The sequence below is a fragment of the Erpetoichthys calabaricus genome, chromosome 3, assembly GCF_900747795.2.
Source record: "Erpetoichthys calabaricus chromosome 3, fErpCal1.3, whole genome shotgun sequence".
Classification (NCBI taxonomy): domain Eukaryota; kingdom Metazoa; phylum Chordata; class Cladistia; order Polypteriformes; family Polypteridae; genus Erpetoichthys; species Erpetoichthys calabaricus.
This window is the reverse complement of record NC_041396.2, coordinates 86335801-86359323: the sequence shown is the minus strand read 5'-3', so window position 1 is coordinate 86359323 and position 23523 is coordinate 86335801. Positions and strand designations below refer to the sequence as shown.

Genomic DNA, 23523 nt, shown 5'->3' with positions numbered 1-23523 from the left:
AAACAACAAAAATATGAGGCGTAAACCTTGTCTTTAGTTATTAAAAAGGAAACAGAACCATTTTAAAGTACTGTATTGTAAAAATCTGCTAATATACAACATTTTATAAGGTAACAAATGCTTGTAGAATAGATGTAATAATTTCGACTACAGTCGACTTCACTTACTATTATATTTTTTGGGAGGCTTCATACTTCTTATCACCTAATTTATATTAATTCTCAATTAATAATAAATTTTTTATTTATAGCGGGACTCTTATGACGACACCTTGCTACTGAACGAGCGCGACCCCGCTGGCGCGGTGCTGACAGCCGCCCGTGACGTCATCGCGTCTTTGTACGTGCGCATTCTCACTGACGTGACAGAGTCGCTGTCCTGACAGGCTCTAGAGTGAGTCAAGCTGGTTTGAGAAACAGACAACAAAACTTCTCTTGTGAAAACAGAAAACACTTCAGATTGTATTTTGAAAGTGCGTTACTGGAGAGTCTTAGAGCAACAAAGCGGAACATCTCTTTCAGTTGATTTTGTGAAATTTATCGCGAAGGTCTGGGTGAAGTTAGCGTGAATCGAGATGATTTAAAATCAAAAGCATCAGGAGATTATTTTTTTCTTATATAGTGGACAAAGATGTATCGACGTGATCCGGACGTGCGTCTTCTCTAAAACCCAAGCTGGCGGACGGAGAGTCGGAGCGGTCAGGTGAGACGACTTAGGGTAACTCTTTGTGGGATGAAACGTAAATAGTTAAAGTGAATGGTGTGTGACACTGGGTGCCTCTGGTAAACCCAGAGAAGGCCCGTGTGTTCCAGGGAGTGGATTGGCAAGTTTTGGGAGTCTCCCATTATAAACGGCGTTTGCTGTCCTGAGTACAGTCGAGTCTCTTAGACAGGGTAGGCATTATATGCACACTGATTCTGTACACTTGGCCGGTTAGGGGATGTTTCTGACTTGGGTCGAGTAGCCCTCGAGGCTTCAGTGACTTCTAAGGAACTCAAGTGCTGAGTCGCCAGGTGAAATTGAGGTTGACCTCGTCATTCTTCCAGAGCCTCCAGAGCGTTCTGTCTGATTTTGGTTAATTATAACGAGGTGTAGAACATTCTGAAATGTTCAGTCCTGTTTTTTTTTTCAGTTTCGCTGTCCCGCTTTCTGCTGTTAAGTGTTTCACGCATAGTAATCTGGGGAAATGATGTCCATAGTGACTTTGTATTTAAGCAGTGTGTTTGATTATATGTTCGGGGTAAGTCAAGTTTGACCACTCTGCCTCTGTTGCAGCTTGTAAGTAAATAAACCAGGCTTACAGCGGCACAACGTTCAAAAGGGGAAGGATAGGCCCTCTGTAATTATGGGATAAGTAAGCTAAGTTGGCTCTGTGAGTGTCCTGGGGAACAATAGGTGGTTAACTACCTGACGCAGACAGTCTTCAAGGAATTGGGTCTGTACAAATATATTTGACAAGACAGGAGAACTCTGAGTTTGACCAGTTTTCAGCCCTGAGGATGGCAACAAGTAATTGTGTCGTTCAGAATGTAGAATGTATAGTTACCACTGAAGGGCAGGATAAATCTCATTTTCCCTGATGGTAGCAGTAGCTGGTTTGAGTTTGTACTTTAATTAAAAAAAAAAAAAACATAAGACACCATCTGAGCCCTTTCAGTCTTTTGTGATATCACTACTTAGTCTTTTGGAGACAGAGTGTTTCCCCTCATTAGTCTCTGTATAAGGTGCCGTTACATTATTGTGCAGACATAGTAAACCAATTTAGAGTCATCAGCCAATCTCACATTCTTATTTTTGCACTTGGGGAGGAAGCCCCCATGACACAAAGAAAATATGCACTCTCCACACAGACGGTGATCATGCTAGGAACTAAGCACCGGTCCCTCGAGTCTTGTGGCAACAGCACCATAAGCTGTGCTGCCCATTTAATGGGACCATATTTTACACATAAATAAGTACTGAAAAGCCAAATCAGTTTATATACAAGGCAAGACAGTATTCCTGACACTTCATGTCAATATTGTCTTTTCATCCATTTCTTTCAAAACCACAGGAAGCAACAGGATATTTCACAAGTGATCTTTAAGACTTGACATAAGCCAATTACTAGAGTGTGAGTCAGCAGGTCATCGCGAACAGATCACCTGCTGACATCAATGACATTTTATTACTTCATATCTTTACTAATGAGAATAAAATATATCATTTTGAAAGTATGAATTGGTATACAGTGGAACCTTGGTTAAAGAACGCACTACTTAGCGAACAAATTGGTTAACAAACTTTTATTCTGAACTATTTTTGTCTTGGTTAACAACCGAAATTTGGATAATGAATGCAAACACAGGCCGTTTTTTTTATGCATTCATTCTCATTTGTGCTTTGACGCGCTTGCTGTAAACATTGCTTTTCTGAGTGTAACTAACGTTACTTTTTTGTTATTTTTTCAGTTTCAATGATATTTTTTATTTACATATTTACTCATTATGGCACCTAAGAGAAACGTGTTAGTGTAGCAGTAAAGAAAGAAATGATAGAATGGCATTCGTGTTTCCGTCATCTCAAAGAAATACAATATGCCGAAATTGACTGTCTGTACAATTCTAAAGAACAAAGAGGCATTTAAGGCGGCTGAAGTGGCTAAAGGAGTGACTGTGTTAACAAAACAAAGGTCTAAAGTGCTAGAAGAAGTGGAAAAACTTAATTTGGATAAATGAAAAGTAGCTGGTTGGAGATAGTGCTAGTGAAGCAATAATTTGTGAAAAGGCTAAGCAGTTACACAGTGATTTGTTGACCGGTGCCGATGAGCGAGACTTTAAAGTGAGTAGAGGGTGGTTTGATCATTTTCGCCGGCAAAGTGGAATTCATAGTGTTATAAGGCACGGGGAGGCTGCAAGTTCAAATGAAACAGCAGCAAAAGCCTTTGTGGATGAATTCCCAGAGTTTGTTGAAAGTGAAGTCTATGTCTCACATCAAGTGTTTAATTGTGACGAGACAGGGTTATTCTGGAAAAAAATACCCAGAAGAACCTACATCACCCAAGAGGAGAAGGCACTACCCAGACACAAGCCTATGAAAGACAGGCTTACACTTTTATTTTGCGCTAATGCAAGGAAGAGGAGGTTAAGGAGGAAATCACTAGTGCTCAGATAAAGGAAATTTGCAATACTGTATACTGTATATGTATGTGTCTGTGTATATATAATATATATATATACACACATACATACATATATATACACACATACAGCATTATAATGAACTCATTTGTTAAAGAGGATTAAAGATTTTAAGAAGAAAACTGGCATGAAGAAAGGCACTTTATTCCTGCTAGCTAGGCAGACATGCATGTGAGTAAAGTTCATGATAAATATTTATTCAGGAACACTTGCCATGTTTGTGGTATTGCATGCATAGAGTGCAGTAAAATTCTTACATGCATGTCTACACGTCCCTAGTCTGGATAATGTTATACTTCAATAACAGCAGCCAGACTTAAATGGTACAGTAAACTTAATGGAATTTATTTTCAGCAATTCCAGATAGGAATTTTAGGATGATACATTTCAAAATACACCAATGTTTTCTTATGAACTAATACGATCTCTATATCCCATCCAATTAGATTGCCCTGTTGGATCAAGTCTAAAAGAACATGAGCTAATCCTGTTGGCATGTGCACTGTAAGGTGTAATACAGCTTAACTAGCTCTGCTACCCATCTAAGACAGGTTGAAATCTTAAGAAATCGACACAGGATTAACATTTACAGTGCACCATCAATTTGGATATATTTTGTAAATGCGTTACTACAAAAGTTTGTGAAGCAGCAACTTTTGGAATGACAAATGTAATGCATTTCATTGCTACAAATGCTTGTGATGTGCCATTTGTTGGAATGACAGCGACATCTCAACTGGACAGATACATGTAACATATAGACACTTATACTTTTATTAAGGTTAATAGTATAAAAAGGACAAACTTGTTTTGCATTTTTAGACGTGCTTTGGGAAAATGCAAGTTTCATGGAAACTCTCTATCCCAGTTACATTGAGAAAAAAGATACATTATGTTGATGTCAGTAAAAAGCATTATCGTTTTCTGAAACAGAACCCCACTAATCTTGAATGCTTTACCTGGGTATGGCATTTTGATTCTTCCAGTATAAAGATGACTCCTGGTTTGACCTTTAGACCTTTTTTCTCCTATAGTGCCAAGGCAGGCAGTTACAATAACATGGTGTGTTTATAGATGTGTATGAGTATGTCCATTATGGCTTGCTGTTTATGCAATTTCTTGAGCTTATTACTTACAATATAGGCTGTGACAGTCCTTTACAATGCACCTGTACATTTGACTTCAGAAATTGTGAGTTCCTTCATTTTCTAAACTTTTTTTCACATTATAAGATTAAATGGGGTGATACAGTTCAACATCCAACCTGGATACTGGGAGTGTGGGACTTGCATGTTCTCCCTTTCATTTAGTGCTTAAGTTCCTTCCATATCCAGAATACATTCTGTTTAGACCAAGTGGTGAGTGTGTCACGTGAGTATATATACATATGTGAAGAGGTCAGCTCAAGTTGAACGGTTGGGAGACAGTCAGAGAGGCGAGATTGCGTTGGTTTGGACATGTGCAGAGGAGAGATGTTGGGTATATTGGGAGAAGGATGCTAAGGATAGAGCTGCCAGGGAAGAGGAAAAGAGGAAGGCCTAAGAGAAGGTTTATGGATGTGGTGAGAGAGGACATGCAGGTGATGGGTGTAACAGAACAAGATGCAGAGGACAGAAAGATATGGAAGATGATGATCTGCTGTGGCAACCCCTAACTGGAGCAGCCAAAAGAAGAAGAGGAGGACCAGTGTATAGATGTAGACGGTATATCCTGCAATGGCCTGCCTTTTGTTTGAAGTTTGGGTAGTACTTTGTGCCTGAAGCTGCCAGGATAGTCTTAGAAAAAGTGGTTTGGAAAATATCTTTAATTTAATATTGTGTCATGCATCTATTCTAAGTTTATAATAAAGAAAGAATTATAGCCTTTTCTCTGATAAATATATGTCATGGCCACAGCATAGCAGTCATAATGCTTGTGGAATTTGCAGAAACATCATATGTTGTGACATCAGCTTATTAGTCACTGTAAGAGTGTCACCCAGTTCTGAGTGATCATCATAAGTTAAATATATACAAGACGTTATTAATAAAGAAAGAAAATTAAACAAAAATAACGAATGGCAAAATGCAAAACTTGGCTTCTCTGGGAAGTGCTTAAGAGAACTGGCTCTTTTGGAAAGCCTGTCACGATTTAGTTAAAAAGTTGCTATTTCAGCCCATTTAGATACTTGCTTTCCAGGTCGTTCTTGCTGTGTCTTTTAATATTGTGCATATTGTCTAAACAGAACTGAGAATTAAGACACTTGCTGTTGGTGCAGGCACAGTATTGTAGAAGGCTTTAGTGGGATTAGCAAATCGGAACATGATTGACTTGGTCCAGCTGTAATGTAACAAGTGGCTTTATTACTTTCTGTATTTTTGCTTGTTGACAGTTATCTGGGTTTTGGTGGAATTTGTACCACTCTTACAAGGGAACTTGTTTCTATACAAGCTGTGTAAGTCTTAGAAAGGTACACAAATCTAACAGATTACAATGATAAAGGATAAAGTCAACATCACAGTGAAGTGTATACAGTAGCTTAGAAAGCAGCCTGCCGGATTTAGACCAGGTGTCAGCCCAGGCCATCTTGTTACTTTAAATACTCTTTGGGCATTGCGAAAAAGTAAATCTGATATGAAAGCATGATGTGGCTTACCATTATGGAAGGATCTGTATGTCATGAATTTTGTTTTTAATTAAAGTAAAGCTGCTTACCATTGTAACAGCCTTCAGTTTATCTAGCTATTTGCAAAGGTCCGTTTTAAAGTTATCAAGGACTATTATATATACATTTAAAACAGTTGTATTCTGTTAACTGTGAATCCAGTATGTTTAGCATCACTGTCTTCACTGCTGGCACGTGGATTGGTTAGTTGACATTTCTCATGTCATATATTGTGCTAGTGGAAGAGGAGTTTAAATCTTATCAATTGTGACAATTGCCTGGCTGGTATAAAGAGACCAGAATTAAGCTTACAAAGAAAAAAAAAAAGCTTTGACCTGTTACTTAGTTGTTTTTGTATTTTGTAGGTTACTGATTTCACAAGAATCTGTATTTCATTCTCCACTTCAGTCTTTGGGTCCAGACAGTCACAGGGATTGCATACTGGCTGCTGTTTATGAAAGAGCAGGGTGATGTGGTACAGCGGCTAGCTGAGCATAATTAACACAGTTGTACCACATATAGGCTTTGTTGGGGGCAGACTAAGTAATTTGCTTTACTGAATTTATAATATGCATTATATTAGCTTAGATTTTATTATGTAATATTACTAACATAAGTAAAACTGAGCTGGCATCTCGTTGTATGTATGTCTGCAAGTCAAAGGAGGTTATGCTCGAGCTTTTATAACGCACTGGTGAGGCCTCATCTGGAGTACTGTGTGCAGTTTTGGTCTCCAGGCTACAGACAAGACATAACAGCGCTAGAAAAAGTCCTAAGAAAAGCGCCGGGGCTGCAGGGTTACTGGGGATAAGTTATGAGAAAAAAATAAAAGATCTGAACCTTTTCAGTTTAAGGAAAAAGAGATTGAGAGGTTATATGACTGAAGTGTTTAAAATTGTGAAGGGAATTAGTTCAGTGGATCGAGACTGTTATTTTAAAATGAATTAATCAAGAACACTGGGACACTGTTAGAAACTTGTTAAGGGTAAATTTCTCACAAACATTAGGAAGTTTTTCTTCACACAGAGAATCATAGACACATGGAATAAGTTGCCACGTAGTGTGATAGACAGTAGGACTTTATGGACTTTCAAAGCTTGACTTCATGTTATTTTGGAGGAATTAAGTTGATTGGACTGGCAAGCTTTTTTGGGCTGAATGGCCTGTCCTAGTCTACATTTTTCTGCTGTTCTAGTGTTTGTGTGGTTGTTCAAGTAACACGTTAGAAACTGCTGTACACATTTTAAAAAAAATATTGGAGTGTACCTCAGGCAAAGTCCAAATTAAATATTGGCTAAATGGTGTCTTGATACTCCATCAAGGATCAGAGCAAGTGTCATGAAATGCAGCACATGGTGTGATCTGTTTGCAGAGGAACGGTGCCAGGCAGGTGGCAAATGTTGTGTAATGGTTAGCATACTTGTATTCGAAGCAGTTGTTCAGGGATTGATGCCCACCTAACCTTTTTATTTAATCAAAGTTTTTTCTCTTTAATTAACCATGACGTTAGGATGTTTGTCTGCAGAGTTATTTATTGCAATTTGGTGTCTTAAGCCTAATCTTTGAGCATTATGCCACCATAAAAACTTTCCCGGCACTGTTTTTCTGTCATATTTGAAGCTGTACTCTGCTAAACATTAGCCATACCCACACAGCTAAGTGAAATTTCAAAATAAAATGCAATGATGTACTTAGTATAACTAAAATAAAAAAAAATCCCACTTTACATTTTCTGCAGTTTCAAATCATACCTGGGTAACAGTAGAAAACATAGCTAATATTGTACTCTTCATGCCATTGCAGCACATCTGCACTATAAAAACTGCCATACCGGAGTTTTGCTTATACAGTAGATTAGAGCTGACACCAAACACTGTGGTACCAACAAAGCTGAACACCAATTCATAGACCTGGGACATAGCACCACCCTCTGAAAATGGATTTTTGGATTTCTTAACATGCATTGTCACTTCTTGTACACAGCTTTTTGGTACAGGCATCCCACAGGGTAGTGTTCTGAGCCCCACGCAGTACTTCTTATTTATCTATGACTGTGTAGTTAGTTGGTCACTGTTCCACCTCCTTCAGTAAATTTGATGGTGACACCACCACTGCAGCCAATGATGAAGAATCTGACAGAAAAGACATTTGCCTCCTGTGTAAAGACTGTAGTCTTTCCCTTAATGCCTGCAAAGACCACACTCCTATGAGCACTGTGAGGAGGGTCATTAGCTTTAAAGTTCTTGAGTTTAACATTCCTGATTAGTGGGACACAACAAATCTCAGCTATTAGCAAGAAGAATAACCCATTACCTTCGCCTTCTCAAATGTCTGAGGAAAGCCTGCGCGTCCCTATGTGTGCTGACCAGGGCCTCCTGGTGCGCAGTGGAATCAGTCCTCACTACATACTGTACATAACATTCTGGAATGACACCTGTTCAGTTTAGGACCATTGGTAAAGGCAGCTTGGAATATTGGTGGAATACAGCACTCTTCTGTTCGGCACACATACAGTGCTATGCAAACATTTGGACAGCCCTGGCCAAATTACACATTTTGCTGACATTTAAATTAAAAAAGAGAGCAAACAAACTAAAACAACGGAAATATTTATGAGCATATTTACAATAATGATTTTAATGAACTAAAAAATGTAAAGGTTTGGGCAATCTACTCAGTCAGTACTTAGTAACAGCCCCTTTATAAAAAAAAATCAGAGTTGCAAACATTTGTTTATAGCCAGCTTTGTATCTCTAAATTCTTCTGGTTTTGTAGATTTTTGCCCATTCTTCCTTGCAGATCATTTCCAGCTGTGAGATATTTGTGGGTTGTCTCATGTGCATTGTATAGTTAAGGTCTACCTACTGATTTGTAATGATGCTGAAGTCTATGGACTGTGAGGGCTATTCCAAACCTTCATCTGGCATTTCTTGAGGGTCACCATAGGAGATTTTGAAGTGTATATTAAACTGTTGTATTTTGTAGAAGTCATTCTTTTTTCAGCTTCAGTTTTTCTGACTGACATTCTCCTTGAGGATCTGTTGATACTTAGTGGGATCCATTCTTAGCTGTTTCACAGTGCTTTCTATGTCACTAGCTGCCACACAGTCCCAAAGTATATATAAGAGATCCAATCCCCATACATACCAGTTGGCAACGTGTTTTTTTTTCTTTAAATGCTACTCCTTTTTTCTCTAAAACAAACCTTTTGTTTCTGTGGCCAGAGTGTTTAATTTTAATTTCATCTGTCCATAGCACCTGGTTCTCTAATGCCTCTGTCTTACGTAGATATTGTTTTCATAATTAAGGTGTTGTTATTTGTGATGACATCACAGGTGAGATTTCTTTCTGATGGCTCATCCATGAAGGCCATATTTGTTTAAGTAAAGCTACACAGCAGAGCAGTGCACCACCACTCCTTTCTCAGCTAAACCTGCTTTCAGGTCACTTGCAGTCATATGGAGGTTTTTCTTTGCCTTTCTGCAGTATTAGAGCTGTTCAATCTGTTAGTTTTCTTGGTCTTCCAGATCTTATCTTGACCTCCGTGGGTACCCTTAACTGTCATTTTTTAATGTCATTTTGGTCTGTTGAAACTGCTAGCTGGAAGTGCTTTGATTGTCTTTTTATAACATTCCCCTGCTTTGTAGACATCAATTAGCTTAATTTTCAGATCCTACAAAGAGCCTGTGGTTTGTGACAGTTGAGTCAAAGAATTTGTTAGGCTCTGGAATTTTCATCAGCTGACAATTCCTAATGATAATTCTTGTCCAGGCTAACACGTGACCTAACAAGGCAAGCCAGGCAAGACTGATAACCTACCTAGTGGATTCTGAGACCTTACATCTGAAAAGATGCTCAGATTTTTGCAAATGCTATATTTATTCTTTTATTTTTTACATTTGATCAAATAAATCATAACTACACATTAATTTTATAGTAACGTTTGCTGTCAAAGTTGTATTTATATATTTAATTCAAATGTCATTCAAAATATATAATTTGACCACACATGGCAAAATTTTGAGATGTATATTACGTACTGCCTTAAAAAGGTTAATAGTATTAAAGAACCTAGCCATCCTACACAGTCACATTTCTAACTCTCTTTTGTTCTGACAAATGCTACAGGACTATGAGCACTTGCACAACTTGGTTCAGGGACACATTTTATTCACAGATCATATTTTACTTCACAGCCACTCGTACTGCCATCTGCACGATGGTATGCATTGTCTAATGTTGCTTTAAAGGTACTGTATGATGTTGTACTTGCTGTCTATATATTAACCATGTTTGTATTCATTGTCAGTTCTTGTTATTCAACTACTGTCATCAATCGATGGGCAACAGCCAGGCAAGTAAGAGTTTTACTGTAATATCAACACATAATGGTAAATTTGAACTTGAACTTCAGTATAGGCAAAACACCTCATATTTAAAGTCATTTTGGGGCATGAAGCTTCCAAGTGATGACTATTTCAAATTACATACAAAATTAAGTTTTCATCCTTTAGTCCCAATATGATCCATGTAATTATTCTTCCTAGCAAAATATAATGCTTATCTGTTCATCAGTCTTAAAATAATGTCTCCCATGCAGAGCACTGTCACAAAACATCTGATAACAATTATTGTCAATATTTTTATTACTAAGGGCAAGGACAAGATAAGATTTATGAAAAAATATGTTAAGATTTTTGTGAAGCCTAGATTTTAATTTGGGTGTAAAATGTGCCTCTTAAGGAGAAAAAAACTCCAGATGGAATCCACATTTACTCGTATTTTAAAGCGAGAAGGCTAATTCTAGGAAATTTTCATTTCTTTTACAACACACGGTGTGTTAATGAATTTTATGGATGACCATCTGGAATCAAAAAAGCGTTCGAGACTGCTGAGGTTTTACTCCTTTGAATGTTTGGATTTTGGCAGCAACACTTTCAATTATTTTGAGTTTTATCACCATTTGAGATGTTTATTGTCAGTGGACAGTCTTGTCACTTGATATAGGAGAATATATGAATTAGTTGGTACTCTAATTCAAGATTTTAAAATAATGCTACTCAAAATAAGCTTCTTGACTTGGGCTGTGTATCCCATTTAGAGTTTAATACAATTTATTTATTGATTCTTTCACAACAAATGAGCAGCAATCTCTTATTTAGTGAGACCAAGTTCTTAGTTTAGCACTTGTAAAAAAGGAGACACAACAATGTGAAAGGGTTGGGGCACCACCCTGGTGACCCCAAATAATTGAAGGCTTTTGCAGCAACAATCCAACACTTTCCAATACAAGATGGCCAAACTGCTGGTCACATGGCTTTCAAGCAGGAAGGGGCAGGTCCAGGAGGGCGGACAACAAAAGTGATGTCACGGGTGGAACAACTGTCAGTCTTTTGTTCTGCAGAGGGAGGAAGAGAGCAGTCATTAGCAAACAGCACCAACCCCTGGTTCAGCAGGTAACTACCATCACTGGAATCCTTAAGTTGTCTCCCTAGCGCATATACAATTAACAAACATTAGTTTCATTCCAGCATTAACCATAATTAATGATTATTTCATGCCATCGTATTTATTATTTTTTGTTTTAAAGCCTATAAAGATCTATAACTGCAGCTTATATATACAAATTTGCTGATAAGAATCAAAAGGTTCATCCTTCGCATTACATGTCATCTGCTAACTCAGATATTAATTGGTTATCCATATTACTAACCGAGAATGCTAAACCGGATGGACGCAGGGACATCCGGCCATGGGCTGTAGCCGCAAAAAGAAGTACTGCGCAGGCGCCCCAAGAAATGAGGCGCCACGAGAGGCGGACAAGACCACAGAAAAAAGGAGTGAGCACAGAAAAAAGGAGTCAAACACACACACAAGCAACGGACGGGACACACACAAAGAGGAGGATTTAATCCCATTGCACATGAAACGGGACGCACACAAAGAGTAGGATTCAACAAGCCACAAGCACACAAAAAAAAAGAAGCCGCGAGCACCACACAAAGCCCATTGGACACGAAACGGGACAGACTACGGACATAGCACATGAAACGTACACAAAAACGACGATTCAGACCCACGACCACAGTAACATAAATAACAAATGACACACAAAGCCCCATTTCTAAATGAACCGTCCGTATTAAACATTCGTCATCTCAACACGTTCACAATATGCAGCATAGGTAGATCTCATTACAATGAGGCACTATTAACCGTTCAACCGCAGAAAAGGCTCCATATTTCTCACGCTCAAGAACAAACAAGTCATGAATTCACGATCACAGGTACAAAACGATACCGCTCGGATAACGGGACCAAACACAATTCACACTATGCAGCATAGGTGGACCTCATTACAATAAGGCACTATTAACCGTTCAACCGCAGAAAAGGCTCCATATTAACAGTGAGTGCAATACTCCTTATTACTTATCCATATTTCTAGAAGAAAAAATGTCTTGGCTCCAAAAACGCAAAGCTCAACTAAAGCTTCTAACTAACGATGTACCTAAAAGTAAAAACTTTATGAACTGCATTAGATCCTACAATAGTTCATTTGCTTTTGCATCTACCGGAGTAAATATCAGGCCACCAAAAGGCAATGGCCCATACTGCTTTCGCATATGTGCACAAATACTGCATCGCATTGGAACAGTGCACCCTGAAACAAATCAACAACGCAAATATGCACAAATCTACATCCTAGATCCACATGACGCAATCTATCAATCAAAGTGCTGCATCGCAACAGGCACGGATTCAAAACGAAACACCTCCCGTCTCAGACATACGTTAATGGCAAGGAAGGCTACAACGGGCTTCTCACACAGCACAGGCAAATCAATTACAGCTCCAAAACAACACGTCCCAAATACTACACATGCAACAACGCGCCTCTCAAACGGCACAAGCAAAACATACACCAGGAAAATTCATTCGGATTAATGAATGTCATTTGCAATCATTGTCATTCAGTTCACTTCCCTGAAGAAACAACTGGCAATACAAGTAATACATTTACACGTTGTTGTCAAAAGGGTCAAATTAGACTGCCTCCTTTACATTCATATCCTGAATATCTACAGAAGCTTCTAACTAACGATGTACCTGAAAGTGAAATCTTTATGAACTGCATTAGATCCTACAAATCGGTATCCACTATGAACATTAACGGTGGCACTGCACGTGACATCCGTCTTGCAAAAATGTTAATTATTGATGAATGTACAATGGCATAAAGTCACTTACTCAACACCATTCATAAACTTCTACAAACGTTTATGAATAATAATATTCGCTTTGGAGGAAAGGTACTTTTATTAGGAGGAGATTTTAGACAGTGCTTAGCTATTCTTCCACATGCCATGCGCTCAGCTATTGTTCAGTGCACCTTAAAATACGCAGACAATTGGCATTGCTTTCAAAAGATACAGTTAGTAAAAAAGATACGATGTCCAGAACCAGATCATAACAATTGCTTATTACAACTGGGAGATGGTACACTCACCAATACAGATGGACTTCACCCACATGTTATTACAATTCCTCAAGCCTTTATCTGCGACGACTTAGTTACAGACAGATTTGGAACAGCAATCTCATTAGACCAAATGCCCCTTTTAACACAATGCACTATATTATGTACAAAAAATATTAATGTGAAAAACATAAATACCCAAGTCATTCCATTACTTCCTGGAGAGACACAACTCTTTCTAAGCTCTGACAAACTTGACTCTGATCACAACAATAACCATCTTCATGGACATTACAAGTTCTGACCTGGAATTACCTTTTACACTTAAACGGCGTGTACAAAGAAATTTTCCAATAAACCTTTACACTGTGCCACACACTTTATTGTTTGCTTTCTATTTGCATCATCTACACCTTCACACTATTCTATATCTCATTCATACATCATGCTCTTTGTCATTCCCAACACCAGGGGTTGGCGAGCGAAGCGAGCAGGGGGCGGAGCCCCCTAGTTATTTTATAGTAGCATCGCACAACATGATGAATGATCAAAAAGAATGTACATTATACCGTTTTTCAAATTGTGCTTCTGCAATTGTCATTGGGACACTTGACTCTGCAATCCCCTCTTGGCAGGACTTTGACTGCATGCTGCTGAGTTAATGTCTGGGCTTACAGTATGTTATTGCCACTCCCCGTAAAGTAAATGTGCTTTTAAGTGTTCCCTTTATTTCTTTGTAGAAACACCTCCATCACAGTACAGATTAACAGTTCTTTTAATTTATCTGCACTTGCTCAAGTTTTGGATTTGTCTATTTTTTATCAGCAGTGGGAGTGACTGTGTATTTGCATAAAATACCTTGTAATATTTATTTGAATATAGTCATTATAGTAATGAGATACAACTCTGCCCCCATTTAACCCTATACCTGGTCAGAGCAGCAGCACTACACCTCAGGAACAGAGGCATCCTTGAATGTATTTTTAGTGCAGAAACAATGATGATTGTCAAAAATGGTAGAGTTGTATGTATGGATGTATGCACTGATGAAGACACTGTGATTGGGACTGTAGCCTCAAGAATAAAACTTCTCAGTGCAGACCAGGATATGGCTATAATACTGCATGACATTTTACTGGGGTTCTGGCTATCTTAAACACAAATGATTTCCTGCTATTCCCTATGCTGTAACATTTCCAGGACACAAAGTACATGGAGTGAAACAGTCAAATGCACAAACATCCGTTTTGAGAAAGCATGCGTCCATCTTCTGGACCAGCAGCAGACCATATGCTTTTCCTTTTAAAATTGTAGAAGCACTGCAGCTTGAATGCAGGAAGTTCCCATTCTTTTTTACTTTCTCTTATATTAAATGTTTTAAATATGATTCATTTTTATGAAGTTACAACTTGAAGCCTTTTATATATTTTTTCTTATTAGCAGTGTACTTTTTGTAATGAAATGTTTGTTTAAATACTTCTTTTTTTAGTTTGTAAATTTGTTTGTTTTTTAAATCCTAGTTCTCAACTGATATACATTTTGGCCTCCCTGAACATGGTTTGACTATTTTCAGAGTGATGTCTGTGTGTATGTGTCTGTGTCAGTATGTAAATATGTGGACATGATAACTTAAAAACCAAAGTAAACTTACTACAACATTATAATATGCTAGAAGCCTATACATTTTGAACAAAATGCCTCAGGTACATTACTAAGCTGAGGTTATTGTAGTATATATACTATCATCTGAAAGCTAGCTGAAATAATGCAAACACAATGTAGTGCTGGAAGATGCATCAGTTTCATCCATATTCATTCAGGGATGGTGTCTTTTATTCTATAAAATAGACCATTTTTGCTTGCCTTTTCCCAAAATTCTGCTGTCGCAGGAAATTTTAGAAATTCAGTTTGCTATGTCAGAATAATTTAGATTAATAAAAGCACTTTGAGATCCTGTGTTTTAGAGAGACCCTGTGTTTTCTTTCTCTTCTTGGTGTGTATGGTTTCACTTGGTCTACTTTGGAGTAGATGCATCATCCTCTTTAATAAAATGCCTGTGTGCTTCCAGGTGTCCGTGTGTGGGTGTCTTCTGGTGAAGTGCACATGCGCGGGGCACGGTGCGATGCGCGATATTACTGTCAGAGAAAGTTACAGGCATTTTACGGAAATACAAACCAGTATTACTGCAAGAGGAAATTAAAGGTACACAATACAGTGACTCATATTACAGCCACATACAAGCCAGTATTACTGTCAGAGGAGATTAAAGGTATATTACCGACGCGCACGCCTATATTACCGCCAGAGAAAATTAAAGGTATATTACGGACGTTCAAGCCAGCGGACGTACGTACAAGACAGTTTTACTGTCACAGAAAATTAAAGACACACAATACACGGCGGCAGCCCACGAAGAACAGTCAGCTCAGCAAGTAAACATCAACAAAAGAAAGGCTGAAAGAAAGAAAAATACGACCAGAAAAAAGAATGAGGTCAAAGTCCCTTGCCATTTAATATAAACTGTTCCTGCTAATGCTTATGCACTACTGTTCTAGCGCCCATTATTGTAATGGGCTAAATGACTAGTTACATATATTTGCAATATTGTCTCATGTACGGAGGACCATGAAGGTCTTACACATCCAATGTGCAAAATGTTGCCACTTTCCTTTGTTGTCGTAAACAAGAACATATTAAATATGATATATATAATATATATAATAATTGGATTGTATTGGACTTTCCAAGCACACAAACGTGGAATTGATGTGGCCATTTGATGGAACAGAGCATTGGAATTGCTAGAAAGTTTTATGGAACAACAGCTAGCTATCTCTGTAGCTTTGTATGTATGCAGTGAAGTTGTTCCTGGTGTAGCTAGTATTTGCACACATCTGCAACAATTCCACCATAGGTGCCCAGTTGCTTTTAAGGCAGTAACGTGATTGTCACATAGGAATCTGCTGCTCTGGATGTCTAGCTGTCTCAAGTTAGGGCTACTCTGGCCTCTGACCTGAGAGACGTGGTGATTCTTTGCTTAAGAACTTCATAAAGCCTAGGTACAATAACTTCACTCATTTGCTTTCTGGTTGGTATAGCATACCACCATTCCAAAACCTGTATCATTTGTCGAACAATGGTGTAGGGTCTCATATTTTTACAGATTAAAACTTTTATAGATTCTGTTATATTTTTGGGCTTGAGGCAAATTAAATGGAAGCTTGGAGTTAAACACTGTTTCCGGTGTAGATTGTTTAAGCTCTACTCGTTTAACTTCTGATTTGCAAGTTTACGTATGGCATTGCTTTTATCCAGTTTTCTTTACCAATGTCTGAATCCATAGTTGGTTCACACATCTGATTTAAGTATGTATGTATGAATATAAGAGCATCCAATTCAATCTAGCTTGAATTTGTATGTATTTTGTACCACATCATGAGAAGTGAGAACATGCTGACAGAATAGGGAGACCACATTCTAACCACATCTTCTTTGAGTTTCGCTTAGCTTTTCTTCGACATTTCACTGTATATCTCATTTTCCATGCAGCTCACCACATCCTTATTTGTCCGGTGCAGGGTAGCTGTCCTTTTTCACTCGCCACCAGCCCCGTTTCTCTGCACGATTACAGTCCCAGCTTATAAAGTAGAGCTGTTCTGCGTGTGGCGTTTATTTGCATGACATGCATGCCCCCATTTCTCTGCACAGTCATCGCTGAAGTGAAAAAATTATGCACTACCTAAGAATATTCCTCTTGCTACAGCATTATTACTGACACATATCAAGAAATAAAAAAATATGTTGGGTAATTTTTTTTTCTTTGTATAACTTTGCCAAATTTTAATCAAATCAGTGTTTTTGAGATATTGAGGTATTTAATTTTTCTCTGTGTGTGTTTACCGCTAAAGATTGATATATCGAAAGTTCAGTTACCTCCTGTTCTAGATGTACCATCCTAACAAATTTCAGCTTTTTAAACATAAAATTGTGTTTTTGTTGTTAAGTGTGTGAGTACGTCAATCAACCTTGCATCATGTCTATATCAATCTATCTGTATTCAGATATACGATTGAGATATATACATACATACAGTGAAACCTCGGGTCACAAATGTCTCTGAACACGTACAAATCGGGCTATGACCAAAAAGTTCGTCAAACTTTTGCATCTGTTCATGACCACACACTCAGGTGACGAACAAGCCAGTTTCCCTTCCGGTTCATACACGATGATGATTTCCGCACGTGTTCAGTCTCTCCCTGTCCATTCGCTGTGAACTCTTTGTGCTCTATTTCGTTTCCCTTCCGGTTTGTATGCGCCAGTGATTTATGCACGTGTTCAGTCTCTCCCTGTACCTGTACAGTACATTGTTCTCGGTCAGACGTGCATTGCGCAGAGGGACTTTACCTCAAAACTGTAATCTCCTCTCCACCCAGTTCCTCCTCTCTTCCTTCATGCCAGAACTCGACTCATGCAAGGTTAGTTTTCTTGGTTGTTTATGGTTAGTTTTTTTTTATAAATTATGGATTTTTTTCCCCTGTGCTTAAAACATTTAAAAAAAAAAGTGTTTACAGCGATTGGTTCGTAAAGCTATTAGCATGAACTCTTGCAATGTTAGTTTTCTCTGTTCAAGGTTTTCTCAGTGTTATTCAATGTTTTTACATTTAGTTTACTATTACATTGTGCATTCTATGGTGTAATTAACTATTTTTGTGCTTAAAAATCTTTAAAAAAATATATTTACATTCAGCTTGCACGGTCCGGAACGGATTAATTGTATTTACATACAATCCTATGGGGGGAAATTGCTTCGGTTCCACTGTGTGTATGTGTGTATATATATATATATATATATATATATATATATATATATATATATATATATATAAAATATAAGGGGCTGCACCCTCTGCTCGCTTCGCTCGCGTATGTGGATTTCACTTTCACCAAACAACAAAACTTTTCATTCTCGCAGATAGGCCTCTTCATTGGGAAGAAACACTACTTTTCCCTGATGGCAGCATGAATTAGACGATCTACAAGTCTCCGACTTAAAGTTTAAAGTCAAATAATATCTACATACTTCTGTCATATCACCTATGTCCATATATTCGATCTCTTTTCGCTGTTCCGTTATGTCACTGAGTAATAATTTCTGTTTGTTAGCGCTAATGCAATCTTTACTATTAGTTTTTTGAGACATTTGAATTTTAGTACTTTCATTATCTCTAACCTGCTCTGCATTTATGTTTCATATTGTGTTAGAGGTATTCATTGCGTTATACATTTTCATTTTTATTGGCTTTGAAATTAACATGCAAATACTTTTTAAACTTGCACTTTTACTGTAACACTTAAGTAAAAACAATATTTGGAATTACCTTTTCGTCAATATTGCATTAAGTTTTGATTCCGTGTTTGGACTTGCATCATGACGTAAAAATTTATAGGCGCTGAGAGCACGTGAACTGTGTCTGATAATAGTATTCACACACATGAGAAATGATTGTACCGTGTGCGTGGTTGTAAATGTTTGAGAGGAGGGCATGACTTTTCCGAATCTCTTTGCATAAAGTCTTGTCTCGTGGGACTTTAAATTATCTCAGAGAATGTCTCGTCGCAGGATTTCATTTTATATTAGAAAGATACATATATATAGATATGCGTCCAAGGAACATTTGCAATTTGTATTCAATTTCTGGTGATTATTAGAAATAATTAAAATAGTTATTGGTAATTTACCGTACCTTGTGGTTTCCAGAAGCGGATTAGCTTTGGAAAATGGCAGAAGCCTGTATATTGTATGATGCTTCTCTCTTTACATAAAAAACATAGTTTTGATATATACTGTACGTTGCATTTCATTTTTATTATTATGTTTGTAATTATAGTCCATTCAAATGAATTACGCAGTAAAGGAGGTGGTTAGCAATGTACACTCAATGAATATAATATAAATATATAAATATTTATTCACCTTAATTTTTCTCTTTTCATTGTTGAAAATTATATGCGGCCATGGATTATGAATTTGCTTGTTAACATTAATGTAGTTAAATCTTTTAACCAATCTTTTTAATATGCATTAGAATTGGGGAAAAATAAAAATGTAATATTAGTCACACCTTATTACTTGCCAAACACTTCAGAGACCGTGTCATGTTTTTTAATTAATGTCTACACATTATACAAGCCTTTAAATTTATGTAGAGGTGTCTGACTCAATAAAACAATGTGGAGAAAAACATAGGATAAGTCAAGTTATCATTTTCCATCTGTTACTTATTTTATGTATAGTATACAGTAGGAAAACAATGGACTGCTTTCTGTTTTATTTTATGTATCGTATTTATTCAGATTATATTATCTTGAAAATAATCCAACGTTAAAAATGTAATTTTACAACTATAGTTCACTCTGTGTCCGAGTAAAGTACAGTATATACATCTCATTGCTTAGGCAACCCTTTTTTTAAATCTCAATGTGAGTGCCAACCATTTAGAAAGAAACTGTTACACACTAAGATTATCTGTTTACACTGTGATAAAGTACAGTAGGTCATAAAGCACAAAACTCTATACTGAGGAGAGGAGGAAGTAGTGTCAGTCAGAGTGCTCTGGAGATTAAGTGCTGTGAACCTACACGTTTCTGATTTCTGATTACAAGCTGGTAAGAACATTGTTGGTTTATGTATTTATGTAATTTTGTCAGACATTAGTTAATCGGTGTATGGTGCACCTCTTTGGGGATCATCTCTCAGTTTGCTGTTTACATGGAGATTAGTATATGTACAGTAATGCTGGTGTCACCCGCTGTGTTTAACTTACAGTGTATCATGACTGTCAGTGATAAGTAACTTACCACTTTCTGGAGATTTAGCAAAATGTCCACCCTGTACATTTATTACAGTTGTGACTGACACATATAAAGTGAACCTACTACTGAAGACTGCTTCCCACCTGTTTAAGAATTGGAGAGTAAAAAATAGATCACTGTATTAAAGGTAGCAAAAACAAAAAAAAAGCAAAATAAGCCGAGTCTGGAGACGCAATTTTAAGTACACAATGGTTAATGCATTTGGTTCTGTTTAAAGATATTGCAGCTGGGAATTTTAGGAAGTAACAGAACATAAAACTTTCCTTAGATTGTGGCTTAATTTTTGTCTCTAATCCAAAGCAGCACTGAATCTTTGTTCTTTAGATCAAATTAAACCATTCATGTGTACTGCAGCTCAGTTTAGTTTGGCCTTCCATGAGGTTAAATATTTTTTTAGTGTCAGAACATGTTCCTGCCTTACAGGACAGACAATATAACATTTCCCACCTCCTCCCATGGTTCATATACCGCTCATATGCAGAGTGAAGATAGATAGATAGATAGATAGATAGATAGATAGATAGATAGATAGATAGATAGATAGATAGATAGATTGATACTTTATTAATCCCGATGGGAAATTCACATTCTTCAGCAGCAGCATACTGATACAATAAATAATATTAAATTAAAGAATGATAATAATACAGGTGAAAAAAACAGACAATAACTATGTATAATGTTAAATATTAACAAGGGCATGTTGAACCTGTGGTCTAAGGTGGTGAAGCAGCAGCCTCTCCATGGTCTTCATCACAGATAATCACTGAAAAAGCCATTAACCTGGAAATTTCTTTAAACTAGTGATTTCTGAGTATGTCACCCAGAGAAATGTTTGCTACTAATAGGTAGGGAGTAGGGATACCTAAGACAATAATCACATATTAATAAAGTAATTTTATATCAGAGTTGATAGAAAGTCCATATTGTTAATTGGGAATTATGTTTTTGCACTCATGCATTTGGTACTTTAGACTTTTTTGGAAGTCAACAGAAAGTTTTTTTTGACATCTTCATCATTACCCTAGGATATCATGGAGTTATCCCATTAGATTATGCAAGAGATGATTGTCATAGGGTCTGGTTCTGGGAAATAGGTTGGGTGCTCCATTACTTTGAATCCACCATTTTGCAGAGCTTGCCGGCCCATGTAGTGTGGACAGTTGACAACTGTCATCACTGCCTTTGCCTCATTGACATCTGCAAAGCAAATCAGCCTACAATTGACCAGTTTTTTGGGTCTTTTAAGTTATGTAACCAATAAAAACAATAGCCTCAGCATCATAAACAATTGTGCATGTGCTTTTGATGATACCTTGATTTCTTTTGATTGTTGTTTGGAGTCTGCATCGTGGTGATGTGTGTACGTTTCATCTCCAGTTATGAAATACTCCATAAACTTCTGCCATATTCTTTATGCTCCGATTCTGTTTTGAACATTGAATGCAGTAATGGTTCAGTTCTGGAGTCAATATTCCACACATCTTGTGCTCATGAAGAATAGATTAAGTTGACTCATAAATAATTTATATAGTGTCACTTTTTGATGCTCTGTAATGACAGTGTTTCTGAAAGTGGGGTCTGTGATACCTGGCAAGGGGGGAGGTCTGCAAAATAACTGGTAAAATGTTGCAAGTAATTCAGAAGTATCATGCATACTTGGTGTACTAGCTGTCTGATTATTCTTTATATTCAGTTTTGCTTTTATTTTTAAACAATCTCTACGAGACATCAGATAAGAAGGCAAAAAATATTATTTTTTTTAAAAACCAAGGAAACATTAAACAATGTATAAACTATACTGACAGCACTGCAGCGTCAACATATCCCAGAAACACAGTTTTCTGACAGGCAGTCAAAACCCGACATAGTGTTGCCCTGCATCGCTCTGCCCAGCACATCAGCTTTTAAAGGGGAATACAGTAATCTAGAAGACTGACCTTTCTAACACATGGTGAGACCCCTTCCACCAAACATGAGCATCCATATTACTAACTGAGAATGTTAAACCAGATGGCACGGACGCAGGTACACGCCGATGGATGCAGGAGACATAGTGGGCAGGCACCTACAGCGCGCGTCTCATAAACCGCAAGCGAAGTGTGATCCACCGCGAACGAAGGAGTCACGGCTCAAAAACGAAAGAGCTCAACTAACACCACACAGAAAAGAGGATTCTGCACTGCACCCCAGAGTCAAATGGAAGACACTACGGAGTCCACAAAGGTCCACAAAGAGAGTACGAAAGCCGCAGGCACCTACAACACGCTTCTGAACTAAACGTCCACACTACACAGCATGGTCCGGGTAATAAGAATAAAAGAACTCTCCATATTAAACGTTCGGCATCCTCACACATCCAAACCATATAGCATATGTGAATCACATTACAGTGATGCATTATTAACAGTACAACCACAGAAAACGCTCCGTATTAACAGTAAGTGCAATTATCCATATTACTAACGGTAGACAACCGATAACTAATGGAGTCACGGTCACGGCTCCAAAACGATCCAGCTCAACTAACGGAGCTACACAAACGAGCCTGCATCGATAAAATCATTAAACGTGGGCGCCTACAACGCGCGTCTGAAACCGCGGAAGCAAAACTGTCTCGGCTCCAAAACCAAACAGCTCGACTAACGGAGCTACAAAAACGAGCCCGCATGGACAAATACAATGAACATTGACGCCTACAACACGCATCTGAAACTGCGGAAGCAAAGCAGGCACGGGTTTAAAACGAAAGACCACAACTGACGGAGATACACAAACGAGCCTGCCTGGATAAAATCAATGAACACAGGCGCCTACAACGCGCGTCTGAAATGCCGCAAGCAAAGCAGGCACGGCTCCAAAAAAGAGCTCGACTAACGGGGCTACAAAAACGAGCCCGCCTGGATAAAAACAATGAACGCAGGCGCCTACAACGCGCTTCTCAAACAACGCAACCAAAGGAGTCACGGCTCCAAAACGAAACATCTCAACTGACGGTCAAACAGAAACGAGCCCGCCTGAATACAATTAATGAACACAGGCGCCTACAACACGCCTCTCAAACAGCAGAGGCAATAGATAAACGGCAAAGAAAGGAACGACAAACAGCCGCTAAACAATTCTGCCAATTAGCTGACAACGCATTCTGTAATGAGTCCACTATTAATGAACATTCATTAGGATTGATGAATATCATTTGCTGTCATTGTCATTCACTTAACTTCCCTGAAGAAACAACTGATAATACAACTAATGAGTTTACACGTTGTTGTCAAAAGGGTCAGGTTAGACTGCCTCCTTTAGATGACTTTCCTGAATATCTACGGAAGCTTCTAACTAACAAT

The 23523-nt window shown here is 37.9% G+C and overlaps 1 protein-coding gene across 2 annotated transcripts in view; it reads left to right on the top strand.

The window, feature by feature from the left end:
• The first annotated feature begins 338 nt into the window (after positions 1-338).
• ppardb (peroxisome proliferator-activated receptor delta b) overlaps positions 339-23523 on the top strand; it is a 75024-nt gene continuing 51839 nt past the window's right edge. For both annotated transcript variants that reach the window (XR_007934440.1, XM_028797035.2), the window contains exon 1: positions 339-702. The gene's annotated coding sequence lies outside the window, so the exon portion shown is untranslated. The remainder of the gene's footprint in view (positions 703-23523) is intronic.